Here is an 11,445-nt window from a genome sequence, read left to right as displayed (position 1 = left end):
GGTGAGGCCAGTCTCTTTTCAGTGGTACGTGGAGACAGGACGAGGGGAAACGGACATAAGCTGCAGCATAGGAAGTTTCGCACGAATGTGCGTAAGAACTTCTTCACGGTGAGGGTGACGGAGCACTGGAACAGGCTGCCCAGGGAGGTTGTGGAGTCTCCTTCTCTGGAGATATTCAAGTCTCGCCTGGACGCCTACCTGTGCGACCTGGTGTAGGGAACCTGCTTTGGCAGGGGGGTTGGTCTCGATGATCTCTAGAGGTCCCTTCCAACCCCTACAATTCTGTGATTCTGTGATTCTGTGATTCTGTGAAAGCACTCTTCCATCTATCCAGCAGTTTCGACCCATACACCCAATTTGCTACCCACCTTACAACTCTACACTATCGGCAGCAACGAAACAGCTCTTGTCTACTTAAATTGAAGCTGCATAAATGCTTAAAATACGTTCCATAGAACCACGGAATGGCTGAGGCTGGCAGGCACCTCTGGAAGTGACCCACCCACCAAGCAGGGATGTGCACAGCCACCTGCCCAGGACTACGTCCTGCCAGCTTGCAAACATCTCAAACGTGGGAGACTCCTCAGCCTCTCTGGGCAGTGCTCAGTCACCCTGCAGTGACAAAGCATTTCCTGAGTTGTGTTTAGTCACATGAGATTCACAAAGGGGAAAAGTAAGAGAAAAATAATAAAAAAAGAGATTCTATGCATGCTTCCTTCACCATCTTAGCATTTCAAGAAATTTCTCATGAACTTTAACAATAAAAATTCCATCTTAAATCCTATCCCCAAATCCTTGGTCTCTAATCACTAGAATCTTAGCAGGTAATCGTAAGTATATTAATCAAGCAAGAAAAACTGCATTACTTCAGCTAAGTAGATAAATCCTGCTCTCGAATGATTTTCCTTCCAATTAAGCAGTTTCTAAACATGACAAAGCTGCTGGAAAAAATCCCACTGAACATTCCAGAAACTCTTTAGACTCTAGATTTCAGGATGAAACTTTGTTACCTGAATTCTGTAATAAATACATCCAGCAATCATATAGCTCTGGCCACCCCCAGGAAACGTTTCACTGACCTGAATATGTCAGAAAGAGGGAGAAGCAAATGACCGTATGGAAAAACAGATGAATGAGAAAACAGTAACCCAACTACTTACTGTATCATTGTAAATCATTTTTGCCACAATTCAGCAAATGCTTAAAATTGCTTAATTGCTGTTTGAAAACCATCTGTGATGCGCAATATATGATTTTGCTATGTGGACTGTCATAAACCATCATCTCAAATACACTCGAAGATGAAAGCACTGATAGCTTTGCCTGGAAACTCCAGCATCACTGTGAAGTCTGGAGGGAGGCAGAGCTGCTTCTTACAACAGATTCATTTTCAGGAAAGGCAACTAAGTTTACTTTAAGAATAAAATGCCATTCTGGTTTTCAGAACAACTATTATTCAACTTCCATGTTTCCAGAAAAAATCTGAAAAAAACTCCACCCATTAATTTAATAAATTCTGATTTCATTAGAATAAACTACCAGAAAAGAAGGAGAAAAATCACATTCATTTTGTGTCTGAGAAAATGGAGACAATATTTAGCATTCACTTGTTACGTAAGTAAAAAAATAACATTTTAATAGCATGAAGACGAACATAAGACCAGCAAGTAGTCATTGAAAATTAAAAGAAAAGGAAAAGCTAAAGGGAAATAAAGCAGTATTTTATCATTCCTTTCTGTGTATCCCACAGAAGAACACAGCTCTCAGGGGCACCTACTCCAAGGCACTGAATAGATCACAAAGATGTGGATAACAGAGGAGATGCACAGCCCATCTCCTCATCAGCTCCAGAGCAGTACGGCTGCGTTCAGCTTCTCTTGGTGACGCTATACAACAGCTGTTCCCTCCCGTACAACCAGACATTTCTGAACTACCACTACAAAGCAGTATAATATAACCACAGACGTCAGCGAAAAGCTTTGTGCCTATCTGGATTTTTTTGCATGTAGTTGGTCAGGAGAGATGTTCTACATCTTTTTCAAAACACAAAGTAATATCAGTCCTCCTTACTGTGTTTTCAAGCACTAAAATGAAAAAAATGCTACTTGAAGTTAAAAAAAAAACCTCTGAAATTCTGATACTTCTGGAACAAAGAGATTAACATTCTTCAATTAAGACAGGAGAAAGCTTTCTTCAAATTGATTTGCACTCAGTACATACTATTTCATCAGTTCACAGATTAGATGTGCGGGTAAACTAGTTTCCAAGGTAACTGGCCTAAGCATGGGGAAGTCATCAGGGTGATCAGTAATTCAAAAAATTCGGAAGGTACCATGTGGAAATAAAAGTCACTGAACTGCGTCTACTGAGATAAGCCTGAGATTTACTTATTTTACATAAAGCAGAGTAGGATTACTTAGAACAGTGTTTCTAATGTTTAAATTGCAAGGTCGGGTACAGTGCCCGAGAATCTGACACACAGCTGGTGGGGACAGCATGAAAGCACCGACATGTGAGCATTAGCAATTGGGCACCCTGAGCTCCCTCAAAGTATCAGCTGCAGTGCTATCAGGTATGGCACATCAGTGACTTGGAGCTAGATAGCAACAGAAGAGTGTTAAAAACCAAGGAGACAGCTGAAGAATGAGTTTTAGGCCTTTGGAGGTCTGTGGTGAAGTTTCACAACAAATGCCACCGAAAACACACGAACCCAACAAACCCAGGTTTCCAAAGCTTGATAATGGTTTTTCAGGTTTTAGAGCTCTAGGCAATGCAGTTCTTAGACATACACTTAGATAAGGGCAATGCAAAACATTTTGCATATTTAACTGCTTAATCCTTCAACACAGAGGTGAGTATCACAAAATAAAACACTCAAAGGTTCTAATTTTTGATCCAGAAGCCATGATTGGGCAAATGTTTAACCCTGAGTTTAACCCCAATTGGCTGTACAGACAGGAAGGCCAGACCTATGGCATTTCAGACACAAAAAGCCCTGTCTTTTGGAGCCAGTTAAAATATAAATGAGATATAGAAATTGCTGGCCTTACATCCTGGCTTTTAGGTGTTGTTCAGCTTTCCTCTTCAGCTTTCCACAAGTTGCATAGCATATATCAATTTGCAGTATCAATTCATACTGAAATTTAAGTTCAAGGCCAAAAAAACCCAGTATCTATTTGCAGATAAGTTTTTTTTTTTTTAACTGAAGTCATGTATACATACGCAGTTACCAAAAAAAAGATCGTGTGTGTAAAAGAGGAAATGAAATTCTGAAGAGCAATAGTCAGCAAAAAAGAGGGAAATTGTGTCTAAAAAAGTATGAAAGAGAATATAAATTGGCCATAAGCACAAATGCCCCCATCCCCAATGCACAGTGGCTTCATTTCTAAGCAAGCTTTGCACAGAGGCACTTTATGTGCTGAGATCCCACCAAAGCACCTCTACCTGGAGGTCAGAAAAATTCCCTCCCGGCAGCAGCCACTCTCCTGTACCGCTCCCAGTAGCAGCACTGGGCTGAGGAGACCATTTTCTGCTGTGGAGATGGATGAGGGGCCTTCTGGACAATCCACTCTGTTATCAACGGGACAGGAAGTCTGAGGTGCCACTGAGGCCCGGGGCCAACAGCATGGCAGGCTCGTGGGGGATGGCCTGCCTTTGTGCCGAGGCCTAACTTGGGTACTTCACTTTATTTGTTACAAACACAGCACCATGCCATTATAGCTGCCACCAGTTCACCGCTGCTACTCTACACTGTGGGAAATTATATTGCTTTTCTTTTTTCAGTGCTCCAAATAGCTTTCCTGAAAGCTTTGGAAAGGACCTGAGAAAGAAAAGACCAGCTCATAATATCTGAAATACTTTTCTGAGCTCAATCCTCTAAGCTGCTTCTCAAGCTAGAAACAGCATCACCGACTGCAAAAATTCAGGGGGCTTCTGTAGGAATATAAGCTGAATGAAATAGCTTTGCTAAGCCTTGCACTCAATGCAAATATCCCTAAATCACATGGAATTCTTGTATGCTGGTATGTGCATTTTGTGTACTGATTTTCTAATTTGCAGTACCAGAAAGAAGTTTGATACAGCACCAAGATAACCTGGCATAAACATACTGAGCAAAAATATCCTGTGCAGATTCAAACACAAAATCCTCCAGGTTATATAATGACTTTGGCACTACAAGGAACACAGTAAGGAATACATTTGTTTAACGTATCCATGGAAAGAAAAAAGGCCGTTTCAGCTAGGCGAAGGAAGATCCATGGTACTAGAGGAGGCATTGATTTGGATCTCACTAACAGCAGGACTTCACCACAATTCCACACTTGCCTGCTATACAGTAAAACAAAACCAAACCAAAAATCAAATTGAAGTCTGAGGCTCACAGCTCTACAAAATAAAGGCAATTCTCATCCTGTAGGGTATTTCTTGCAGAAGTGGAAGTTCAGAGAGCTTCTCAATGGGATGGAATAATGTTTGTTTGCTTAGCTCCACGTCTCTGCATCAAGCTTCCCAGCACATTCACTCATAAGTTAACACAGGAAGAGTCACTGTACTTGCTGTGTAAACATGCTTAAAACACCACAGGAAAAAGAAAAAAAAGCCACCATCTGTAAAACAAGTAAAACAACATACAGCTGCCTCTACAGAGATGAATCAGTCAATCCCAGCAACTGCAAGAGAAAAATCTCTGATCCTTTAAATATTGCATTCTTCAAAACAGCTTACCAGAGGTATGCATACAAGCTCCAGCTTTGGTCGGTGGTATAAGGGAACACACACTTATTTAGTTGCATACACACAATCCTGCATGCTCATTTCAACCACAAATGTTGAATTATGATTGGAAGCTCTCTAAACCATGTCCTTCAATTGCCATAAATAAAATACTTTGAAACCATTGAATAAGTTCTACAGAAACCAGCATGCTGTGTCACTACCTGAAAGTGCATTTTCCATTCCTCAGAAAAAAAAAAAATCAGCTGGTGCTCACAGTCTCTCTTGTCAACCACAGAATTGTTAGTAAATTCTGTATCAATCCACCAGTAATTAACATCTGGGCAGACTAAATTACAGAGAATTTACTTTGGCTTATTTTACATAACATTTGAAAAAAAGACAAAGAATATGACTACATGGCAAGGTAAACTAGTCTTCTGCTGAGCACCAAAAGCTACAACCAGATTGCCTCTGGTACCAACCTGCCTAGCGTGATTTTAATTCAGGTACACCTAATTTGTACTGCTGCCTGCAGCAATACATACACACATATGATGCTCCCCCACTCCTAAATCTTTTTTGTTTCCTGTAAGTAGCTTGATACCGCAATACAAAGAAAAGAAGTACAGATTCAGAGAATTGTAATTTGTTGACCAAGCATGTAATTACACCCATGACAGCTAATATTTCCAAACAAGTTTCTAGTCACGTTGGACTGACTGCTGCTGTGAAGAAAGTCAGCACTTTAATAAAAACACTAAGAACTCAAGGTGCTTTCTTTTACCTCCTCTGTATTAATTACAGTTTCAGTTCTGCCAAAGATATCATTGCCAGTAATCCCACTCTTGACAGCTGTGGCTTCACGTTCACTAAGCAGCTATTACAATGAGTGAAGTACATCTTGGAGGCGTTGCAATCTGCACAGAAATTCTCCTGAATCCAAAGGTGAAGGACGAGAAATGGGTCAGGAATGATTAAGCACTTCAGTAGATGCAGCTGGAACTCCTGGCTCTGTCCGCAGATCTCACCTGTACCTCTCTTACCTGTAGATCAGTGAGCGTACACTGTAAAACATTTCTTCTAACAATATTCATCATCATCGTAAGTTTCCCAAAAAGCAGTTATCTGAGTTTTATTTTTAGCATTAAAATTTGAAGCTCTCCATTCCACTCCTATCTCTTCCACTAAATCCAGCTGCATATCTGAGAACTATTTCATCTTCCCCTGACTGTTTCTCGTCCTACAGTGTTATCCACTAGGCTTGTTTATATTCACCATGCAGACAAAGAGACATTCTGGTCACAAAGTGAATATCTCGATAAAGCCCTGACTGTATATCAAAAACAGGGCTGTTTCAAGACATGAATAAGAAAGTCTATTCTGGTTATCCAGGATTTAAAATTATTCTAGCTTCTCTATTCAGTGCTGTTCTAATTATTTTTTTTTTCCTTGGGATGTGCTTCAGGTTTGGATTCCTTTCTCACCTTCCAGGCACCACCTTCAAGCAAATAATGGGAGAGACAACATAAAAGAGAAATCAGATTTCAATTGATATTGTGATGAAAGGAAAGAGCATGGAAAGCATCCAGAGAGGAGTGAGGTTTGAGAAACAAGCACTGTTTATTATCACCAACTAGAGACTAATCACAGTAAGGTATTTATGGTCTTCTTATTTGCAAAATACAACACTATTGTGTTGACTGAATTAAAAATGTGGAGCTGAGCCCTTAAACTCCCACAAAATCCAACAGGAAATTAAGTCATTTTAGGGGTACTGCTCCATGTAAGTAAGCATAAGTAACAGTCATGGCCCTGCCCTAGAGTCAAGGACCAGCACACTGAATCAGGAACCAATGTATGGTGTTCCATGGCCTCTCTAACTTATACCTCTTCCAGCTGCAAATTCTTTCTGTAGAGATGTTTTTTGGTTCTGTGTTCAACAGGAAGAATGGAAGAGCATGCAATTTAGCCTACCTCACAATGAGGTAGAAGCTCTCCTGAAAAATGGAAGAAGGTTTGAGTCACAGAATGGCTTGGGACCTCAAGGAGCACTCAGTTCCAACCCCCCTGCCTTGGGCAGGACAGCCTGCCATCACATCAGGTTCCCCAGAGCTCCATCCAACCTGGCCTCGAATGCCTCCAGGGATGGGGAACCCACTGCTTCTCTGGGCAGCCTGTGCCAGTGCCTCACCACCCTCTCAGTGAAACATTTTCCCTCGATATCTAATCTAAAACTCCCCTCTTCTACTTCAAAACTGTTCCCCCTTATCCTATCACTATCAACAAGATTGTACAAGATTGATTCCCCACTCTCCTTCCTAGGCTCGTGCTCCAAAGATGGTTAGCTTTCTTCCAATTTGTTTTACTAGTAGCCTGAGCAAGCCAAAGTTTCTATGAGTATTATTTATAGACTTGGAACAGATCTGAAAAAGTTGCCAGCCTTCATGAAAGAGAGTTCATGCACTCCAACATCACTAAGCACGAAACTCCGAAACTCCATTAAGCAGTAACAAAGGTTTTCCTAGCATCTCCTTGATCAGCTTAGAGATGTGATAACACAAAGGAGACTTGCTGACTACTAATTAATCTCATCAGGAACTGCTTTCAACTGAAAGCACTACATTCTTTCACGAAGCTGATGGCATTTGTTAGAAGCTGTCACCCAAAAAAAGCATGGCATTTTTTTAGTTCTACATAAAAAGTACTAAAAGCTCGGAACTTTAAGTCATTTGCTCTCTTTCTGAGGCAGTTTTGAATTTACTTGAGCATTACTTGCTTTTGAAACTGTTTCCAACAAAGCATCATCTCTAGAGGTCCCTTCCAACCCCTACAATTCTGTGATTCTGTGATTCTGTGATTCTGTGATCTCATCCCTCTGTTGCTACTGGGAGATCTACCTGGAACAAGCTTTCCAACACAACTCCTGTAATACATGAAGGGACCATCTCACCATTACTAAGTGTAAGCAGACAGCAGACCACCTGCTCAGCACTGTTTTAAGGCTCCTTGCAGAACAGACTGCAATTCCCAGCATCTGCTGCTATGGGAATACAGTCAGGGCAGAGTAAAGACCAGTACTCCCCACAGTCCTCAGGTTTTGTTTTTTCATTTTTTCATCACTATATCTGTAGAGTTACTCCGTTACAGATGCATGCTAATGTAATGCCTTATTTTCTATTCTTTATGTGTTAACCAAATGGGGTGGAAGCCCTGGCTCGGGATTCGCCTGCATTTTAATGACAGTGTCCAGCACTATCCTCAGCCAGTGTGGTTTGCAGATGCCTTAGGCCAAACACATCATGGCAGTGAATGCTGCTATAAACTCAGAATTTCCTCCCTTCCATCATCCCCATGTTTGATGCCCCACCGCATGCCATCGGCAGTTCTTGCACACAAGCTCAGTGAACTGAACCAAAGCCAGTGTTGTAAATACTGGAAATCTGCTCTCAGTACCAGTAAGCTAACTTGGACAAAGGGCTGCTCAATGCCAGGGAGTCCCAAAAACCTGTAATACCTTATTTCTGATGGTAACACTGAGTTCTGCACCAAATGCACAGATGTGGATATCAGTACCAGCAGTTGGTTCACATAAAGGTATTTTAAAGGTAGTTTATACTACAACTATATGAGGCCTAAAAGGAGGGCAGGGAACAGACATCAGCTTTGTAGCTTCTCAGCTACAAAAGATAAAATGTTGACCTTCATTTTCAAAGCAATTCAAGCCAACCATTAAAAGACGGCTTGTATTCAGCGAGTCATCAATGGAGCTGTATCTTGGAATTCCAGCACGCATAAAAGACCAGGAGTTTGATCTAGTATTTCATGATTATAGTACCAGCCTTGTTAAATAGAGAACAAAACATACCAGAGAGAAGCTGTACCGTGATTACCCTTAATCAACATTTTTACTACTAACCCTCCCAGCAGGTTTGCCTTGCACTGTGAAAATTCTTGCAGATAAAGCAAGTCCCATACCCTTGGGAGCATTCTGTTTATCAAAGATGAATTTAACAGAGTTTTCAAAACAAAATTTTCTCTTTCAAAACCTTTTGATGAATTACTACTACAACATTTTATTAGCCGAATACTTGCATACACAGATAAATGATTTCTTTCAATTCTTACTTTTCTGGGTGTGCAGAAGTGTATTTTAAAAAGGGCTGTCAGCAGATCTGCCTAGGCGAGCTGGCCAAGTGAAGGGGCATTCCCTGCAACACAGCCCAGAGAGCAGATGGAGCTTCCTCTCCCCTCAAGTGTCAGCCACAGCTTAACCAGGTTCAAGGACAACTGCAGCAGAACATATGGCACACCTAAATTCTGTTGTCTGACACAGTGAAGAGGCAGACTATCAAAAGCAATGAAGAGTGAGATTAGATCTGTGGAGGAAAGAGTGCAATCAGAATGAACAGCAGCATTTGGAGCCGCCATGGATATGAAGCTACACATTTCACAGATACTTTTTAAAACAAATTTTAATTGATAAACTTCAAAATATATACATAAGCAATGCAGAAAACTTGAGGCAAATTCACTTCCTGTTGCATCTCTATTTAAATTAATAGTAAGATCTGCTCACTAATGGCAATATAACTTACTGATGGTGCTCTGACCTAACAGTTTTTCACAAACTAGCAAGAGATGATGAACTGCAAGTTGAATGTATTTCTTATGCCCACTGCTTTCTAAATCATTTATTTCTTGCTGAGGTATTTTTATGTTTTTAAACATGATATACTTTGAGATAATACATCATTTAGAGCTAAATCTTTTAAAGAGAATGAATTAAGATCTCGGTATAAAATTGTAACAAAATAAAAACGTAGAAAGGCTTTACATAAAAAGTGTCACGAGTGAGGTAAACAAAGAGTGCCACTGATGTGAAGTTGAGAAATAAAGTTCATGAGGGCCTGAGCAAAATGAAACTGCTTTGCGTTCACAAAGTTCAGCCTGCTCAAATGTGACATCATACTCATCTACATCAGTTTTATGTCATACCAAAAAATAGAGCGTAACTGAGGAAAAATTACAGCAGTTACACAAGCTGCAATATTTGAACTAACATTCTCCCACAAAAGAAAGTAAGTTCCAGTTGATAAATGAGCAGATATCCATCAGTTGAAGTGCATTCCTGAGGGTGCACCAGAACTGCCCTAAACAGCGTAGCACAGACGGGGGCAGAGCGCCGTACTGCTGAAGCTTCACAGCCACAACAGATGCCTGGCCTACTTCATTCAAAAGAATACTCCAATTAAAACCTGAACAAAATGGAAATAGACAAAAGAATCTTTCCAGATTAACAACCACTTTTATGGAGAAAGAAAGCTCACGTAGCAGTGGCACAAAATAAAGAAATCACAAACATAACCCACAGAGAATGCTTTACCAAGATAAACTCTGCAAAAAAGAACAACATAAAAGGAACCATAGAAAATTCTTCAGTCTTTCAAGTGATGACTGTACGTAAAACAATGACAAAAACTCATAAACTGAAAATTTAAATAAGATACTTCTCTATTTTTCTTTGCTATGTTTAAAGTAATGCAAAATGTCAAGTATGTAGCCCTAGAGAACAAGATAACAGAGCACAGAAACCGAAATGATGTCCCAGGCCATCAACAACAATAACGGCACTCTGGCAAATATCCACAATCAATATAGGGCAAAAACCTAAAAGAGAAGACAAGCAGAGAGCAGACCCACTACATACATAAATAACAGGGAACAGCAGTGCTCAGATAACATCGTGCAATCGACTGAGGCAAAATGGCAAAGAAAGCGTGCAATTGTACATTCCAGGTAACGCTGCACCACAGGACTACTGACGCACCACTACATACCGTGGGTTATCAAATGCCATTCGTCATGGCCAGCGATCCCAATTCACTGGGAGTTGCTGAGTTTTGTGAAATTAGCTGAATGCCTTCTTTCCTTCATTACAGAAATGATTTCATCGAGAAGCTAGCAAACATTACTAACTCCAGACATTTTACAAAGCAATTCTGAGACTGAAGTTTTACAGCACAACACTGAATTAGTCACCAACTCAGCCACATCTGAACATTCACACTCTTAATTCCCAGTAGAGCTTAAGCAGCTAAGGACAGAGACAGGAACACACATGCTGAGGCCACTATTACATGGAAAATATCAGTGGGTTTTGCCTCTGTTGCAAATGAACACCACCCCTTAACTGTTTTATTTTTGTTCAGGTCATTTTTAATGTCTCCTGTTGGTCGTAAATATTTAACTAACAATATTTGTTTAAACATTTCCCAAATCTTTTCGCATTGTTTAACAATGCTTATAAATTTAGGTCATTCTGCTCATCCTACGGCACAACAAAATACATAGAAAAATAACTTCAACCCCTTTTTTGGGTAGTTATTTTGATTGAGAAACAGGAAACATAGCTATGCCTGAGTTCTTGTTAACAGGAAACATTGAAAGACTACTAACAATCCTTAATCTAAACCTACTGTCTGACAGTGGTAATTGATATATATATGCATGCAAAGGTCATTAATTGTGTCACCAATTAAGGTGACACTCCAGTCACTGTCACACCAACACAACTGCAGTTCTTCCCTTTCTTTTTCTTGCAAAGCAGCAAAATGCAGCACCCTGTAGATACTGTGTAATTGTTTGAAGTCCAGAAAAATTCAATATTGTGAGCATGTTGAACAATGAAGCGTGGTCTGTCATATCATTCTACAGTGTTTAACACCACGA

The sequence above is a fragment of the Meleagris gallopavo genome, chromosome 6, assembly GCF_000146605.3.
Source record: "Meleagris gallopavo isolate NT-WF06-2002-E0010 breed Aviagen turkey brand Nicholas breeding stock chromosome 6, Turkey_5.1, whole genome shotgun sequence".
NCBI lineage: Eukaryota > Metazoa > Chordata > Aves > Galliformes > Phasianidae > Meleagris > Meleagris gallopavo.
The sequence above is the reverse complement of the archived record's forward strand: the minus strand, read 5'-3'. Positions refer to the sequence as shown.